This window comes from Cynocephalus volans, chromosome 2 (genome assembly GCF_027409185.1).
Source record: "Cynocephalus volans isolate mCynVol1 chromosome 2, mCynVol1.pri, whole genome shotgun sequence".
NCBI classification, from domain to species: Eukaryota; Metazoa; Chordata; class Mammalia; order Dermoptera; family Cynocephalidae; genus Cynocephalus; species Cynocephalus volans.
The window spans coordinates 32,722,160-32,737,929 of NC_084461.1; the positions used below are offsets into that span (position 1 = coordinate 32,722,160).

Below are 15,770 nucleotides of genomic sequence, written 5' to 3' on the forward strand. Positions count from 1 at the left end.
CTTGTAATAATTTAAACCCCTTTCAGGAGTGTGTGAAAATTCCCGTTTTTTCATATCCTCATCAACATTTGGTACTACTGATCTCTTTTATGTCAGCCCTTTTGGTGAATGTATAGTGGTTTCAGTTTGCATTTCCTGACTATTAAAGTTGTTGAACATGGATGAACCTGGAGAAAATTATGCAAAGTGAAACAACCCAAGTGCAGAAAGACAGGTACTGCATGTCCTCACCTGTAAGTGGGAGCTGAATCCATAAATCAACAAATAAACAATAAAGAGAGACATAGAGAGAGAGAAAGAAACAACAATCACAATAATACATTGAACTTTTAGGAGAGAAAAGAGCTGTCGTTACTAGAGGTGGAAAAGAGGAGGGGAGGGACAGATGGCAGGAGGTTAACGAGAAATTGGCTCATGCACACAAAGAATGATTACGTATTGTAAGGATGAATAAGCGAACTGTCCTGATCTGACCATACACACATTGTACACAACTATCGAAATTCAACTTTGTACCCACATATAGGTATAATAAATTATTTTTTTAAAAAATACTAGAAAAAGATAATAAAGTCATTGTTATGGGAGTGAAAGGGCAAGCTGACTGGGTGTGGGAGACATTTACAACCTGCATAACCAACAAATGCTTCATAAAGAACTTGCGCAGAAATGTGAAAGTGGTGGATAATGCTGCAAAAAAAAGTGCGAACGAAGAGGCAATACTCAAGATGTTCAAATAGCACATAGATTCAATAAACAGGAATATACTAGTATATGATTTGTCGTTTTTCTCTGCTTTTCTATTTGTGGTAGTATTTGTCCCAATGTACCCACAAGAAAACTGAAACTTACTGAGATTAATTAAATTCTTGATATTAAATCAAATATGAATGATTCTCGAACCCATGTTCTTTCTGTTTATGAAATGTGTTCTCTTTCAAAGTGATCTATGCAAATAATTGTAAAAATCAAAAAAGTAATAGTACTCTAAGCTTAAAAACAGTGCCCTACTTCCATATTTACCAGTTTGGCCCATTCTCTGATCCCATCGCCCATACGCAAACACTTTTTCAAATTCTCAGCTGTTTGGTCTGGTATTTGCCTCCATTTACTAAATATTCGTAGTGTGCTCCCATTATTATCACTTGGTTTATGAGTTTTATTTTTTATTTATTTTTTATTATTCCATTGAAGTATAATTTGCAGAAAAATAAAATCCACAAATATTAAACACAGAGATCAATGATTTTCAGCATATATTTTACTCAAGTGACCACCACCCAGATCGAGATATTGCCATCATTGCAGAAAATTCCCTCTTACCACTTTTCAGTCAATATTTTGCCACTGAGAGATAATTGCTATTCTGCTCTTCTGACTTCTCTTACACAGATTAGTTTTGCCTGTCCTTTTCTTTGTTGTTGACCTGGCTTCTTTCATTCACATAATGCCTGCAAGGGTCATATACTGTGTATTGTTGGATATAGCAAATGTTCACCTTTTATTGCTGTATAACATTCCTTCATTGAAACCACAGTTTATCCATCCTGTTGTTAATGGGCACCTGGTTTTTCCAGTTCTTACCATCATAAATAAAGGTGTCACAAACATTTTTAAGCATGTCTTTTGTTGGAAATGTGCATCACTTTCTCTTGGTATACATCTAGAAGTGGAATTTATTGATGGGTATGTTAAGCTTTCTTAGATACTACTAAAGAGTTCCTCTAAAGGACTGTACCATTTCCCTTCCCACCAGCAATGTATGAGGATTCCAGTTACTCCACAACATTGCCAGCTCTGATACTGTCAGTCTGAGCCTTTTTAATGTTCATCATTCTGGTGGGTGCATAGTGATAACTCTTTGTGATTTTAATTTGCATTACCCTGATGACTAATGATGTTGCACATTTGTTAATATCTGTATGGCAGTTTGGATATCCTTTTTTGTGACCGGTAAGGGGATCGCAACCCGTGGCTTGGACACTGAGCGCACCGGCCATTCCTATATAGGATCCGAACCCACAGATGGGAGTGCCCGCTGCGCTCCCAGGCGCTGCACTCTCCCGAGTGCGCCACGGGGCCGGCCCCATGGATATCCTTTTTTGTGAAACGCCTATTCAAGTCCTTCGTCCGTTTTTCAAATTAGATTTGTTTTTTCTTATTTTTTGAAATTTTTATATACACATATTCTTAATCACAGTCATTTGTCAGATATACGTGGGGAATATCTTCTCCCAGTACATGTCTGGCCCTATATTCTCCTAATGATGTTTAATTAATGAAAGTTCTTGATTTTAAGTCTAATTTATCTTTTCTTTTAAGATTAGTTCTTTTTATACTGTCCAATGTAAAATACCTTTGACTACACCAAGTTCAAAAAAAGTAGTTCTTGTTTTCTTTGAGAATCTTTATTGATATACCTATTATACTTAGGTCTATGATTCATCTCAAACTAATTTCTATGTACAGTTCTGGGTGTAAGTCAGGGTTCAAAGGCAGCAAAAACATACATTGGAGAAAGGAGAGTCTTTTCAGTAAATGTTGCTGGGAAAACTGGATATCCCAGTGCAGAAGAATGAGACTAGACCCCATCTCTCACCATATTCCAAAATCAACTCGAAATGGATTAAAGACTTAAATGTAAGACCTAAAGCTATAAAACTACTAGAAGAAAACATAGGGGAAACACTCCAAGACACTGGGCTGGACAAACATTTTATGGAGAAGATTTCTAAAGCACAGGTAATAAAACCAAAAATGGACAAATGGAATTATATCCAACTAAAAAGTTTCTGTACAGCAAAGAAAACAATCAACAGAAGTAAGAAACAACTGTCAGAATGGAAAAAAACATTTGCAAATTGTTCATCTGATGAGGGATTCATATCCAAAATATGCAAGGACTCTAACTCACCAGCAAAAAAACCCCCAACCAATGAAATAATCCAGTTAAAAAATTGGCAAATGACCTGGATAGACATTTCTCATAAGAAGACATATAAATGGCCAACAGGTATATAACAAAAGTTCAACATCTCTAATCCTAAGGAAATGCAAATTAAAACCACAATGAGATATCATCTCACTCTAGTTAAATTGGCTATTATCAAAAAGACAAAAAATTACAAATGCTGGTGAGCATGCAGAGAAAAGGAAACTCATACACTGTTCGTGGGAATGAAATTAGTACAGCCATTATGGAAAACAGTATGGAGATTCCTCAAAAAATTAAAAATAAAACTACCATATGATCCAGCAATCCCACTGCTAGATATTTACCCAAAGGAAAGGAAATTAGCATACCAAAGAGTTATCTGCACCCCCATGTTTATTGCAGCTCTGTTCACAGTAGCCAAATTATGTCATAACAAAACATAATAGCCTATTACAACAGTCCCTTATTTGTTCACAATTCTGTGGGCTGGTGGTTTGGCTGGGATTAACTGGGCAATTCATTTGGTCTTGCCTGGACCCATACATGCAATTAATCCATTCATTAATCCGTTCATGGGAGCGTGATCCTCACGACCCAATCACCTGTCAAGGGCCCTGCTTTTCAAATACCATAGTCAGATTTCCTACCCTCTTAACACTGTTGTTACATTGGGGATCAAGCTCCAACATATGCTTGGGGAGACATTAAAACCACAGCAAAAGTCACAAGGACATACATGATATATTATGTATGTATCATTCAATTTGACCTAATTGGTGTTTATACAACACTAAACCCAACAACTGTAGCATACACTTTCCTGCATGTGGAAAAATTATAAGAATATATGATGGGCCATGTAACAAGTCTAAATTAATTTCAAAGGACTTTCAAATGAAATAATTATGTATGGAGAACGCTCTCTTATCACAACATATTAACTTACAAATGAATTATAGCAAGATATCTTAAAAATCCCACAATATTTGAAAATTAATTAATAATCTGTATACTCCAGGTTTCAAAAAGAAATCACAAGAAAAATTTTTAAAAATATTTTAAACCAGTGTTAATAAAGGAACAACATATCAACATTCATAGGATACAGCTAAAAGAATAGAGAAAATATTTTGACTTTGAATGTCAATATTTAAAAACAAAAATAGTATAAAATAAATTATCTAAACTTCCACCTTGAGAAGCTAGATGAGGAAGAAAAAAGGTAGAGGTCAGGGATGCTGCTAAACATTCTACAATATACAGGGCAGCTACCACTACAAAAAATTATGCTGCCCAAAATTTAAATAGGGTATAGGTTGAGAAATCCTGCGCTAGACAGCCTAGGGTAGAATGGATCTAGCAGATAAATGAAAGGATAGGACAAAAGTATTTGCCAACAGATGCCCCAGAGTGAGACTGATTACTCAGATATGATTTTTGGACACGACTAGTAAAGAAGAGGTGACAGAGGGAACCTCTATTCCATTGGCTTCTTGTTTCCATGAGGGGACATTGCCTGGAATAACATCCTGGCCTCCCTCACATTCATGTAAGGAAAAATGACCTACATAATTGGAGAGTCTGGGAAAAGAAACACAGCAGCCCTGCACAGGAACTTCCTTTCTCACTTCAGAAAAAGAAAAGAGGGTTTCTGTAGCCTGATGTGTCCCCTAAAAGTTCATGTATTAGAAACTTGATCCCCACTGTAAGAGTGTTGAGAGTGTGGGAAATCCAATTATGGTATTAAAAAGGAGGAGCCTTTAAGGGTGATTAGATTGCAAGGACTGGGCCCTTGTGATTGGATTGATCCATTCATGGAGTAATGGGCTTGGTTCTAATGGCTTTATAAGGAGAGTGAGTGAGAAAGTTCACTCTTGCTCAGCCTATTCTCTCCATGTGACACCTGAGCTGCTATAGACAGTTACTCCACCAGGAAGAATGTCCTCATCAGGTATTCTCCCTGGACCATGGACTTCCCAGCCTCCAAAACTGTAAGAAATAAATTTTGTTTCTCTCTACATTACTCAATTTCAGATATTCTGTTATAAGCAACAGAAATGGAGTAATATACCTGGGCATTCCAAAGAGGACATGCCCCAAGGTGGGGAAACCACTATGGTTGCCCAGTACTGCAAAGACTGGGTAGATAAGTCCATCTAATTCAAGTAAGGGGGAAGTGTCAGCATATAAACCTGGCTTCAGAGCAAATGTCAAGTTCTCCACCAGTTACAACAGTAATAAACATAGCATTTTGAACTATCTGTCTGATTTCTGTGTCTAATCTCTCAATGGGTTTTGCAATCAGAAAGGATGAGGATTGTATATTATTGGCTCTCTAAACCATGTGAAGTCAGGGTTTCACCCTAGCTAGTGCCCAAGAGCAGTGCCCCTGCATTTACAATGCCCAGAGCTCACAGGGTAGAAAAGAAGGGATAAGCCTGGGAAATCCAATACCTACCAAGCTTGACTTTCATGCCATGCGCTAGCAGCAAGGCTGCTAATATTCTCTCTTACCCACTCCATCTACAGGAGATACACCTGAGCCTGCTGGGACAAGTGAGGGTTAGTTGGTTAAAAGGGGTTTTGCTAACCAACACCTGGAGTCGAGACACTGAAGATCATTCCCAGAAGTGTATGTTTGTATCTGTCACTCCAGATGGAGGGCCATTCACATAGAGACAAATTTACCTACTGGATTGAGACATAAGGATAGTTGGTCTAGGAAAAGGAAGCAAGATGAGACTTCAGTTGATAGAAGTCTCTTTTAGGGCGTTTTCTTGTCCTTATGTTTCTACATGTCACTTCCTCCAGTAGGACATGTAAATATTAAAACCCTTGATATTTTGCTTTCATCTGTCATTCATTTCTTTAACCGACATTATGAAGCCAAGTCACATTATGGCCATGCTGTGCTAAGTAAATAAAAAACATTCATATGGTTAATACACAGTCAAATATTTCACCACACTGAGTCAGGAATCATGCCAGCACCAACCCAATCCTTTGTTTACCTTGCACCTTTATCTTGCTTCGTCCCTAAAGTAAAGAATAGTATTATTTCCAAAGCCCAGAAAGGCCCATATAGAAGAATATGGCTAAATAAACCCAGGGGAATAATCTATATTAGCAGTTGTAAATCTTGGCCCATAGATAAACTACCTTGAGACTCATAGATAAATTAAAATGAACCCCGTCAACTGCTTGCAATATTTGTATGCATACATTTTTAAGTGAGTAGAAGGTATTCAACTTTGAGCAATTTCTCAAAGACCTCTGGGACCCTGAAGAGAGATAAGAACCATTGCCCTATAGCTATTATATTAGACATATAGGCAAGACAGATGCAAAGGGATGTATATAAATGGGATTCATTAAAAAATGCCAAACGCAAACTAGAATGTTTAAAATTGGTTTTAAAAATTAACAGAATGAAAAGGCAACCTACAAAACGGGAGAAAATATTTGCAAACTATGCATTCAATAGGGGATTAATAGTCAGAATATACAAGGAACTCAAACAACTTAACAGTAAAACAACAAGTAACCCAATTAAAACATGGGCAAAGGAGCTGAATAGGCATTTCTCAAAGGAAGACATATGAATGGCCAACAGACACGTGAAAAATGCTCAACATCACTAAGCATCAGGGAAGCGCAAATCAAAACCACACTGAGATAACATCACACCCAATTAGACTGGCTATTATTTAAAAAACAGAAAATAACAAATGCTGGCGAGGATGTGGATAAAGGGGAACCCTCTTACACTATTGGTGGGATTGTAAATTAGTGCAGCCGCTATGGAAAACAGTACAGAGGTTTCTCAAATAACTACAGATGGAACTGCCACATGATCCAGCAATCTCACTGCTGGGTATATACCCAATGGAATGGAAATTATCATGTCAAAAGGATCCCTGCACTCCCATGTTTATTGCAGCTCTATTTACAATAGCCAAGAGTTGGAAGCAACCTAAATGTCCATCATCAGACAACTGGATAAGGAAAATGTGGTATGTATATACACAATAGAATACTACTCTGACATTAAAAGGAATGAAATTCTGCCATTTTGCAGCAACATGGATGAACTTAGAGAAAATTATGTTAAGTGAAATAAGTCAGGCACAGAAAGAGAAATAATACATGTCCTCACTCATAGGTGTGAGCTAAAAATAGACAAATAATTTTTTTTAAAAAAAGATACAACAATCAATAATATGTTGAACTTTCAAAAGGAGAGAACAGATCTGAGGTTACCAGAGGTGGGAAAGAGGGAGGGGGAGGGGAGTTAGTGAGAAATTAGTAAAGTGCCACAAAAAATGATTACATTGGGTAATGTTGAATATACTAATTATCCTGATTTGAACATCACATATTGGACACAGGTACTGATATTCAACGTGGTACCCCACAAATATGTACAATCAATTATGTTTCAATTTTTAAAAAGGCAAAGAAAAAAATTGATTTTGAATCAAATTCTAACAAGTACATCCAGACTGAGCAATAGAAATCCCAAGTCCACCCAATTCTGCTATTAACCTTTCAGGTGGTCTTGTTGCCTGAGCAGTTTCTTTCAGGTAAAAAATGTTGGATTCAATGCTTCCAAAAGGTAGCATCTTCCAACACTGTTTCCAAACCCCTGAGGCATCCTCTGAACTTAATGTGTGTGAAGTCATCTCAATGGTAGAGTGTGATCTAAACTACAGAAATATGGACCTCCTTAATTTTCAGATCTAAGAGCAGAAGGAGAAAATAATCTGTGGTGAAAGATGAGCTACACATAAAGAAGTCCAGAATGCATCCATCCGATATGTTCTCAACCCCTCTGTAAAGTGCTACACATCATATTGATCCAGGAATATGTGTGGAGGTTTTGCTTCTCTATTTGGCTTCTCCCAACCCTTCCAAATTTGGATGAGATGCCACCATAGAAGGTACAGGAACTGGCCTCATGAGTAGTTTCTAAATGAGCCAGATGACACTGCCTGAAAGATCAAAGAAATTAACTCTCCTTAGGGTGAGCTTCAATCAGCAGGTAACAGAAGACAGATGGAATGCGATCAATTCCCTCTCATTTCTCCCTCCCATAGATTGTTCTGAGTCATGATTTCATCATACAGCTGGTCAGGAGACATTCTCCATGCCGGAGTGGACATGCCTGAGGTGGAATTGATTCTAACTGTTTTGAGCTCTTAATCAGGCATTGTTCAGTGTGGGACCACGTCACCTTGCATTGCATATCCGTTCTTTCCTATCTCACTTCCCTTTTCCCTCACTGTCAGTGCCTTAGATTGCACCTCTCAGAGAAAGAACAGCACTGAGTCCTTGCCTCAGACTCTGTTTTCTAGGGACCTGAGATAAAACAGATTATTTTCGGATAGGTGCTGTTTGAGATGCCTTCAAAATATCTAGGTCAACATCGGTAGTACACAGCAGGAATTTGCCTCTGGGACTCAGAAGACAAGTGTGGGGTGTGATAAATATTTGAGAGTTATCAGTTTATTGGTAGATATTATTAACCTTGCCAAAGAATAATGTATAAAGTGTGTTGGGAGGCGGGAGAGTAACCAGTAGACAAATCCTGGAGAAATCAGTATTGAATAGACAAGTGAAAGAAGGTCAGTAAGAAAGATAAAAGGGTAGAAAAATCAGGAGAAAGGAGATAAACAAAATTGAGAGGAAAATTTTTCAAGAAGAATAAATTATATTATAAGGATTAATCATATACACAAGGATGAAGAATCATATATCCGTGATTCTCTGTGACTTAAAGAGTGTCTTAAGGAGAGTGGCAAAGGTTGGGCTAGCTACAGTGAAGGCTGGAAAAAGAATATAAGGCACATATCAGTGAAGCTTACAGAAACAGAGGTATACTAATAGGTATTTTAACAATTGATACATAAACATGTGTACCTGCACACACACAGAAAGCACTGGTTAAGTGTTTGTAATTTTCATGGCTTTAGATATTCCTACCATAGCTGATTTCAGCCTACTAATGTAATGACACCGAACACAGAGTTGAGACGCACAATAGCACACCATTATATAGCATTGCCACTGTACCAATACAATAATACATAATATATATTATGTATATAACTAACTATAGAAATAAATATTTTAAAATATAAAACAAATAGCTGCAAGAATATAGACAATAGTAAACCTAGTAAAATAAGAAGTGATAGATTTTGAGTATTTCTTACCTTTGTTAATGTAAGTTATTTGTTAGTCTACATCATTTGTATTTTGGTAGTGGCTGTGTTTAACAACTGACTCTCAAAGTTTCTGAAAATTTGACCATCAGCTGTCATGAGCTAAGACAAGCCAGTTCCATACACCATTGGTTGGAAATGACAAATCTGTGGTGGTAGCACTGGTCTTTCATGCTGTGTGGTTTATCCACATGCAGAAAGCTGTATTAAAGAGTAGGGAAGATGGGAAGATTAAGACAAGGTTTAGGGCTCCTAAGAATGGGAGGGATAGAGCAAGGAGAGGTAAGGTAACAGACGAGGCTGTTAAGGGAATAGTTGAAATGATGCACAAGGGTCTGGAATGGCTAGGGAAGGAAATGGAGCTGAGCTAGGCAAGGGTGAAGAGTGGGTGGGGTAATGAGCAGAGGATGATACCTGGTCCAGGGACTGGAGATCTCCATGAAATCAAAAGCAAGTGTAAGAGGGATGAAACTGAAATGTGACCTAAAAGTGATTGCTTAAGTTGGAACCTTCAGGGAGAGGCAGTTCTGATTAATGGCAAAATGCAGAACATGGCCTTAGGATCAGGAAGCTGAGGTGAAGAGTAGATAAATTTGGAGAAAGTTGAGGAGCTCAAGAAGCTTTATGACTAGGGACTTTGCTGCATGAACACTGAGGGGGCGCAGCTAGTTGGTGGGTTATGGGGAGGAAAGGAAATCCCTGGGTCAGGAGCCAGAGTCCTGAATTAAGTCTCAGCACTACATGCAGAGACAGCAGCTTACATGGACTGCTCCACCAGCTGCCACAAATGTGTAAGATCTGGCCCCTATAATAAATCTTTTTTTCTATGTCACTCATAATGATTCTGCTTCTCCAAAACCTGGCCTCATATTTCCTCTCTCCTTCTGTTTTACTAACTGAACTTCAGTTTTATTTGGGATAGAAATGTGTCCAACTTGACAAAAGCAAAGACCCATACACTTCCCAGACTCTCTTATAGTTAGGAACAGTCATGTGACACAGTTGTGATTAATGAAAGTAAACTGGGAGTCCTTGAGTGATTAGAGCTTTCAAAGATGACACACTGTATTCATTTTTCTATTTGCTGCTATAACTAATTTCCACAAACTTCACAACTTTACGTAACATGAATTTATTATCCTATAGTTGTATAGGTTAGAAGTTTGGCATGGATCTCACTGCGCTAAAATCAAGGTGTTGGCATAGCTGTGTTCCTTCTGGGGGCTCTAGGAATGAACCCATTTTCTTGCTTTTTTTGGTTTCTAGAGGCCCATATTTCTTGGCTCATATGCCCTTTCCTCCATCTCCAAAGCCAGGTACATTGTATCTCCCTGACCATTCTTTCATGGTCACATCTCCCCCCTGACTCTCCTCTTTTGCCTCCCTCTTCAATTTTTAAAGACCTTTGTGATTATATTATTCACAAACTAACACAGGATGATCTCCCTATTTTAAAATCATTTGATTAGCAACCTTAGTTCCATCTGCAGTCTTAATTCCCCTTTGCCATGTAAGCTAAAATATTTACAGGTTCCAGGGTTTAGAACATGAACACATTGGGTGGAGCCACTATTCTGCCTATTACACATGGAATTATTTTTTCCTCCTTCTTCCTGTCTAGAGCACACACTTTCTGGCTCCAGCTACCATAACCACATTGCAACCATGAAGAGACCTTGTGATGGAACACAGCAGGTAAGGGTGGCCAAGCGGAAACACAAGAGGAGCCCAAGACACTATTGACATTATGGAACTGCCTTTCTAGCCCCCAATTTCCAGCCTCCAGATGTCTTCCATGTGAGTAGAAAAAAGACCCTATTTCCTTATATGTTTAAGTCATAGTGTTTTGGGTTTTTAACAGCCAACTTTAATTTCTAATGATCTATAACGTATAGGAGGGTCATTGCCTTGGAGTAAAGAGGGGATGAAAGTCCTCTCCTGCATCAACACAACCTTAGAAATCGCCACAAGTAGTGCCACTTGAGGTCACAAAAACATACAAAGGCTAAGAACAACTTTCATGGTCCTATCTGACGCTCTCATAATTTCATTTTGCTCAAGGGTGCTAATGTAAATGTTACTGTTTTTAATTTTAAATTCTACTTGTCTATTGCTGCTACATAGGAAAGCAATCGACTTTTGCACACTAACATTCTTTCTTGCAATCTTGCTATAATCGCTTATTAATTTCCAGGAGAGCTTTTGTCAATTTTTTTGGACTTTCTACACACTCATGTCACCTGTGAACAAAGACAGTTTTATTTCTTCCTTCCCAACCTGTATATCTCTTATTTCCTTTCCTTATCTTATTATATTAGCTAGGACTAACATATATGGTGTTATGTTTTTAATTTCAAATTCCTATTGTTCATTTTTGGTATATAGGAAAGTGACCTACTCTCTGTTTTCTTGGTTAGCCTGGCTAGAGTTTCATTAATTTTATTAATCTTTTCAAATACACAGCTTTTGGTTTTGTTGATTTTCTCTATTGTTTTCTCATTTTAAATCTCTCTCTTTTTTTTTTTCTTTTGGTGGCTGGCCAGTACAGGGATCAAACCCTCGACCTTGGTGTTATCAGCACCACACTCTAACCAACTGAGCTAACTGGCCAGCCCTAAATTTCACTGGTCTCTAACTTTTATAATTAGTTTTGTTTTAGTTATAAACATAACATAATGTGGAACCTAAAGTACACGTATTTAATTATTCATCTTAAAACATTTATTTTGTTATATTTGCTAATAAATTCATAAGGAACAAAGAGGGCTTAATCTCAAATGAAGCAAAATGCATAAGTAATCAGCAAAATTCTTATTAAGTTATAGAAATGTAATTTATTTCATGCAAAGCTACATTATTTCCTCTATTTTAACAGCTAATCAAATAAACATTTCAAAAACCTCATTACATCACAATAAGTTAAAATACTACAAAGGAATTGCAAGTCAGTGAGTTTGTCAAAACCAGACTGGGAGAACATTATGCATAGATAAGGCCAAAAATGTCTACTTATAATTAGCACTTTGCAGCTTTTTCCAAATACATATTTTAAAATGTAGTGAGCATCTGCAGAGAAAAACAGTTAAATCCACAACTCAATGGTCAGACAGGAAAACATTTGTCATTACATATTAGGTAGTAATAGCTGATTAAAGATAAATTTGGCATCATGCACCAAAAATGAACAGTTACTAACATTTTGAAAAATTATGATCAGATGCATATTTGAAAAGATTTATCTTTTCTTGCACCTAATCGGCTGGATTAGATAAAAGCAAAATAACAAATAGATTATTAATGCAATGCAGAAATTAGGAATTTGGTATACTTTGCTTAGGTACTGATATATATAAAAAGATACTGAAGAGATGTGAAAGTATTTCAAATTCACATCGGACTACTGAATTTTAGAATATTGTCCAAAGTAAATAGATCTGAACACAATTCATTTCAGAAAGATTTTTAAATGATTTAAAAGAAACACTACAATTACTTACAAAGACATTTATAAAAATTAAATACCAGGAAGTAATACATTAATATTAGAGCTCTTTTGTATTTTCAACACTATAATTTATAAATATATATTAGATTACAGTAATTTAAAAGAGAGGTTCACATATTCTCTACCTTCTAAAATGAAAAAAATCCCTCAAGTTGTTTTCAAAATATGGACAAAAACAAATCCATTGGATTATTTTTAAAAAATAAATACACAGTCTCTCCCCTACAACTTGTTATACTAAGTAGGGAAGATGATAGCCAGCATTCTTTTGAGAAATACAGCTCTTAGTGAGTAGGTTGATAAGATTTGTGTCAATATTATCAACTCTAAATGGTTTTGTACAGTCAGTCTAATAATTTATGACTTTACCCTACATATGTATGCCCTAGTAAACCATTCTTTATACTCTTTTGCACAAAGTACAGTAAAATTCTCCTTTTCCAAAATGATTTGAGATCAAGATAACCACAAAAGAAAAGATTTTCAGGGGAAAACAGTTCATTTTCCTCAAAGAGTGTGTTAAAAACAAGTATCTTTTAGGATATCAATGAGACAAGGAACATGCCAATAGTCTTAATTTACTAACAAATTTAAAAACTAAAGCAAGGCCTCAATCAACATCAATGGACAAATCTTTTGGAAATGAAAATAAAATTCTAGTTAAACCAGACTGAGCATAGGAGGAATAAGAGGTGGACATGTTCCCACTGCAACACGAAAGGGGATAGGACAGGACTAGTGCCTGCCCTCCTGGGGGAGATGGCTCCTAGGGCCTGGTCTCCAGAAGCTGGGAAAGGGGATAACACTGCCTAGTTGTCCAAGTCTCTGGGTAGAAAAAAGTCACTGAGTTGGAAAGGTGTACCCTACAAAGATGGCAACTCATATTTTAGAAAGCCTCCTGTAACCATCTTATATTGTTCCAACTCTTCTAAAGAAAATTTTTTTGATGATGTATGTTATTTACGAATTCCTTTTCATAAGCAGAGGTTATAAGGTTTTTAATGTTTTGGGTTTTTTTACAATCACTTTTTTTGGAAATTCATTTTTATGCAGAAACATCACACTGAAAACAATTCATTTTACTGAAGTGTCCCCTTTCATGACCTAAAAGACAGCACAGTGAGCCAGCATATTTCACCCTTACATTCAGATGTTGCTTAGTTGTCTAGCAAAACCTGTTTCGCTACTTTAGTTACAATACTGCTATTTCAAGTAGTGGGATTTGTAGTTGGAACTAGTTCCCTTTGAGTGTACTGCTCATCAAAAAGAACTGTGTACACAAAACAAACAGAATAACAATCTGTCAGCACATTAAAAGTTGTAGAGAGGTTTCAGAGTAGAAGAGAGGTATACAAGGAATAAGAGAGAGAAAAAGAAAAGAAAGACAAAACCCTAAATCCGTTCACTTCTTAACATTTAGAATTTAATATAAATTAAATTCTACACTTTGGAGATTCAAGTACGCTAAGGTTTTTCAGGGACATGTTCTGCCTCTTAGTACAAATATATTTATGCTTGTGATTTTCAGGCATGGTCCACTCAAATCACAAGTACAAAACTCACCTTACTAAACTGTGTAAAATATAATATAAAGAGTTTATATTTCCTTTAATATGGTAATCGATATATCATCAAGAACATTCCCTAGACCTATCAAAGTTATAAATAACCAACATATATGAAATTCCTTCATTAATACACTAAAATAGACCTTAAAAAAAATCACACAAGTTGATCCACATTTAATTTAGGTACACGTCCAGCTTAAATTTCAGAACTGATGATCTAATCCAATAGTACAGTCCAAAAACAAATCAATCAGCAACATTTCTTTTTGAATGCTTGGATTGTCAAATTCTCTAATCTATTCTTTAAAAAAGAGAAAAGACTAGAGTGTTTTAATTTAGCTCTTACTACTTTTGTGAAAGGAGGCCTCTTGCGTGATGAAATTATTCTAAAGCCCTTAAATTCATTTGGTAGTAGAGCAAATTTTAATAATTAGACTTACACTTTATTTCTTATTTTAAGAATGTTTTTAGAAAAATGCTCTATTGATAACAAGTTATTTATATAATAAAAAAGTTAATTAGCAACTTACAGGTGATTCATGAAATTAATAAATTATTATTTTCTGTAATGGTTATTTTGAATTACTCGTTTACTTACTGAATATCCTTACCTAACAACTATTTTTAAAAATAATTTAGAAAATTCAAATCAGACATTTATTATCATGTAAGAAAAAACATTAAAAATTGCCAGAAATAATTCTTCAAGAAATAAATTTTGCATGTAAAGTATATTAATTTAGTAGTAATGTTTTACAGTAGATGTCATTACATTTTAATAAGCTTCTCCAAAAAGAAAACTTTTTGTATATTTTACAGTTTTTTACATAAAGTGGCTTTATGTAAAAAAACTTAGTTCCTCAGCAATAAACTCTCAGTCTTCAGGGATTAAAGCACTGTCTCATGAACTCGAGTTTACCCAGCATGGTAACCTTTCTACATGACTGTATATAACATACTGTAAGACATATTCTGCTTAAAAAGTTGAAGACTCTTGATCACAGAAACAACCAAAATTTATTTTGGAGATAACCCAGAAGTCATAAAGGGATCTGTACTGTTTGTGAAGTGTATGTGTAATAATTGTGTGTGTATAATAACTGAAGTGTATATACTTACACACACATTGAAGTGTGTATATATGCATACAAACATATACACAAAAAATTTAATAATAAAGGAAATAATGTTCTCTTACACATTCCTATCAATTTATATTAGGGCATTTGAAAAACTAGTTATAAAAGTAAATGGATCATTTCTTCTTTTCTGCTTCGACATCTACAACAGCATCTGAGTTTCATGACAAAACCTGATGAGAAACAACACTATACATGAAAAAAGCATTCCAAAGTAAAGTCAAAGACTAAATAAAACAACCCTATTTTCACAGGACTTTTGATGAATTAGTCCAAAGAGTATTTGCTTTGGGGACTTGTAAGCTTTTCTGCAATAAGAAACCAGACCCCTTTCTAGAAATGATCATTTTCCCCATCCGATGCCTTTAAGTACCACTAGGAAAAATAACACAGCTAACA

At 35.9% G+C, this 15,770-nt stretch overlaps 1 non-coding gene across 1 annotated transcript; it reads right to left on the reverse strand.

The window, feature by feature from the left end:
• Positions 1 to 11,695: 11,695 nt before the first annotated feature.
• TRNAI-GAU (transfer RNA isoleucine (anticodon GAU)) lies at positions 11,696 to 11,769 on the reverse strand. The gene has a single exon. It is a non-coding gene; the product is annotated as a tRNA-Ile (tRNA).
• Between the last annotated feature and the right edge of the window lie 4,001 nt (positions 11,770 to 15,770).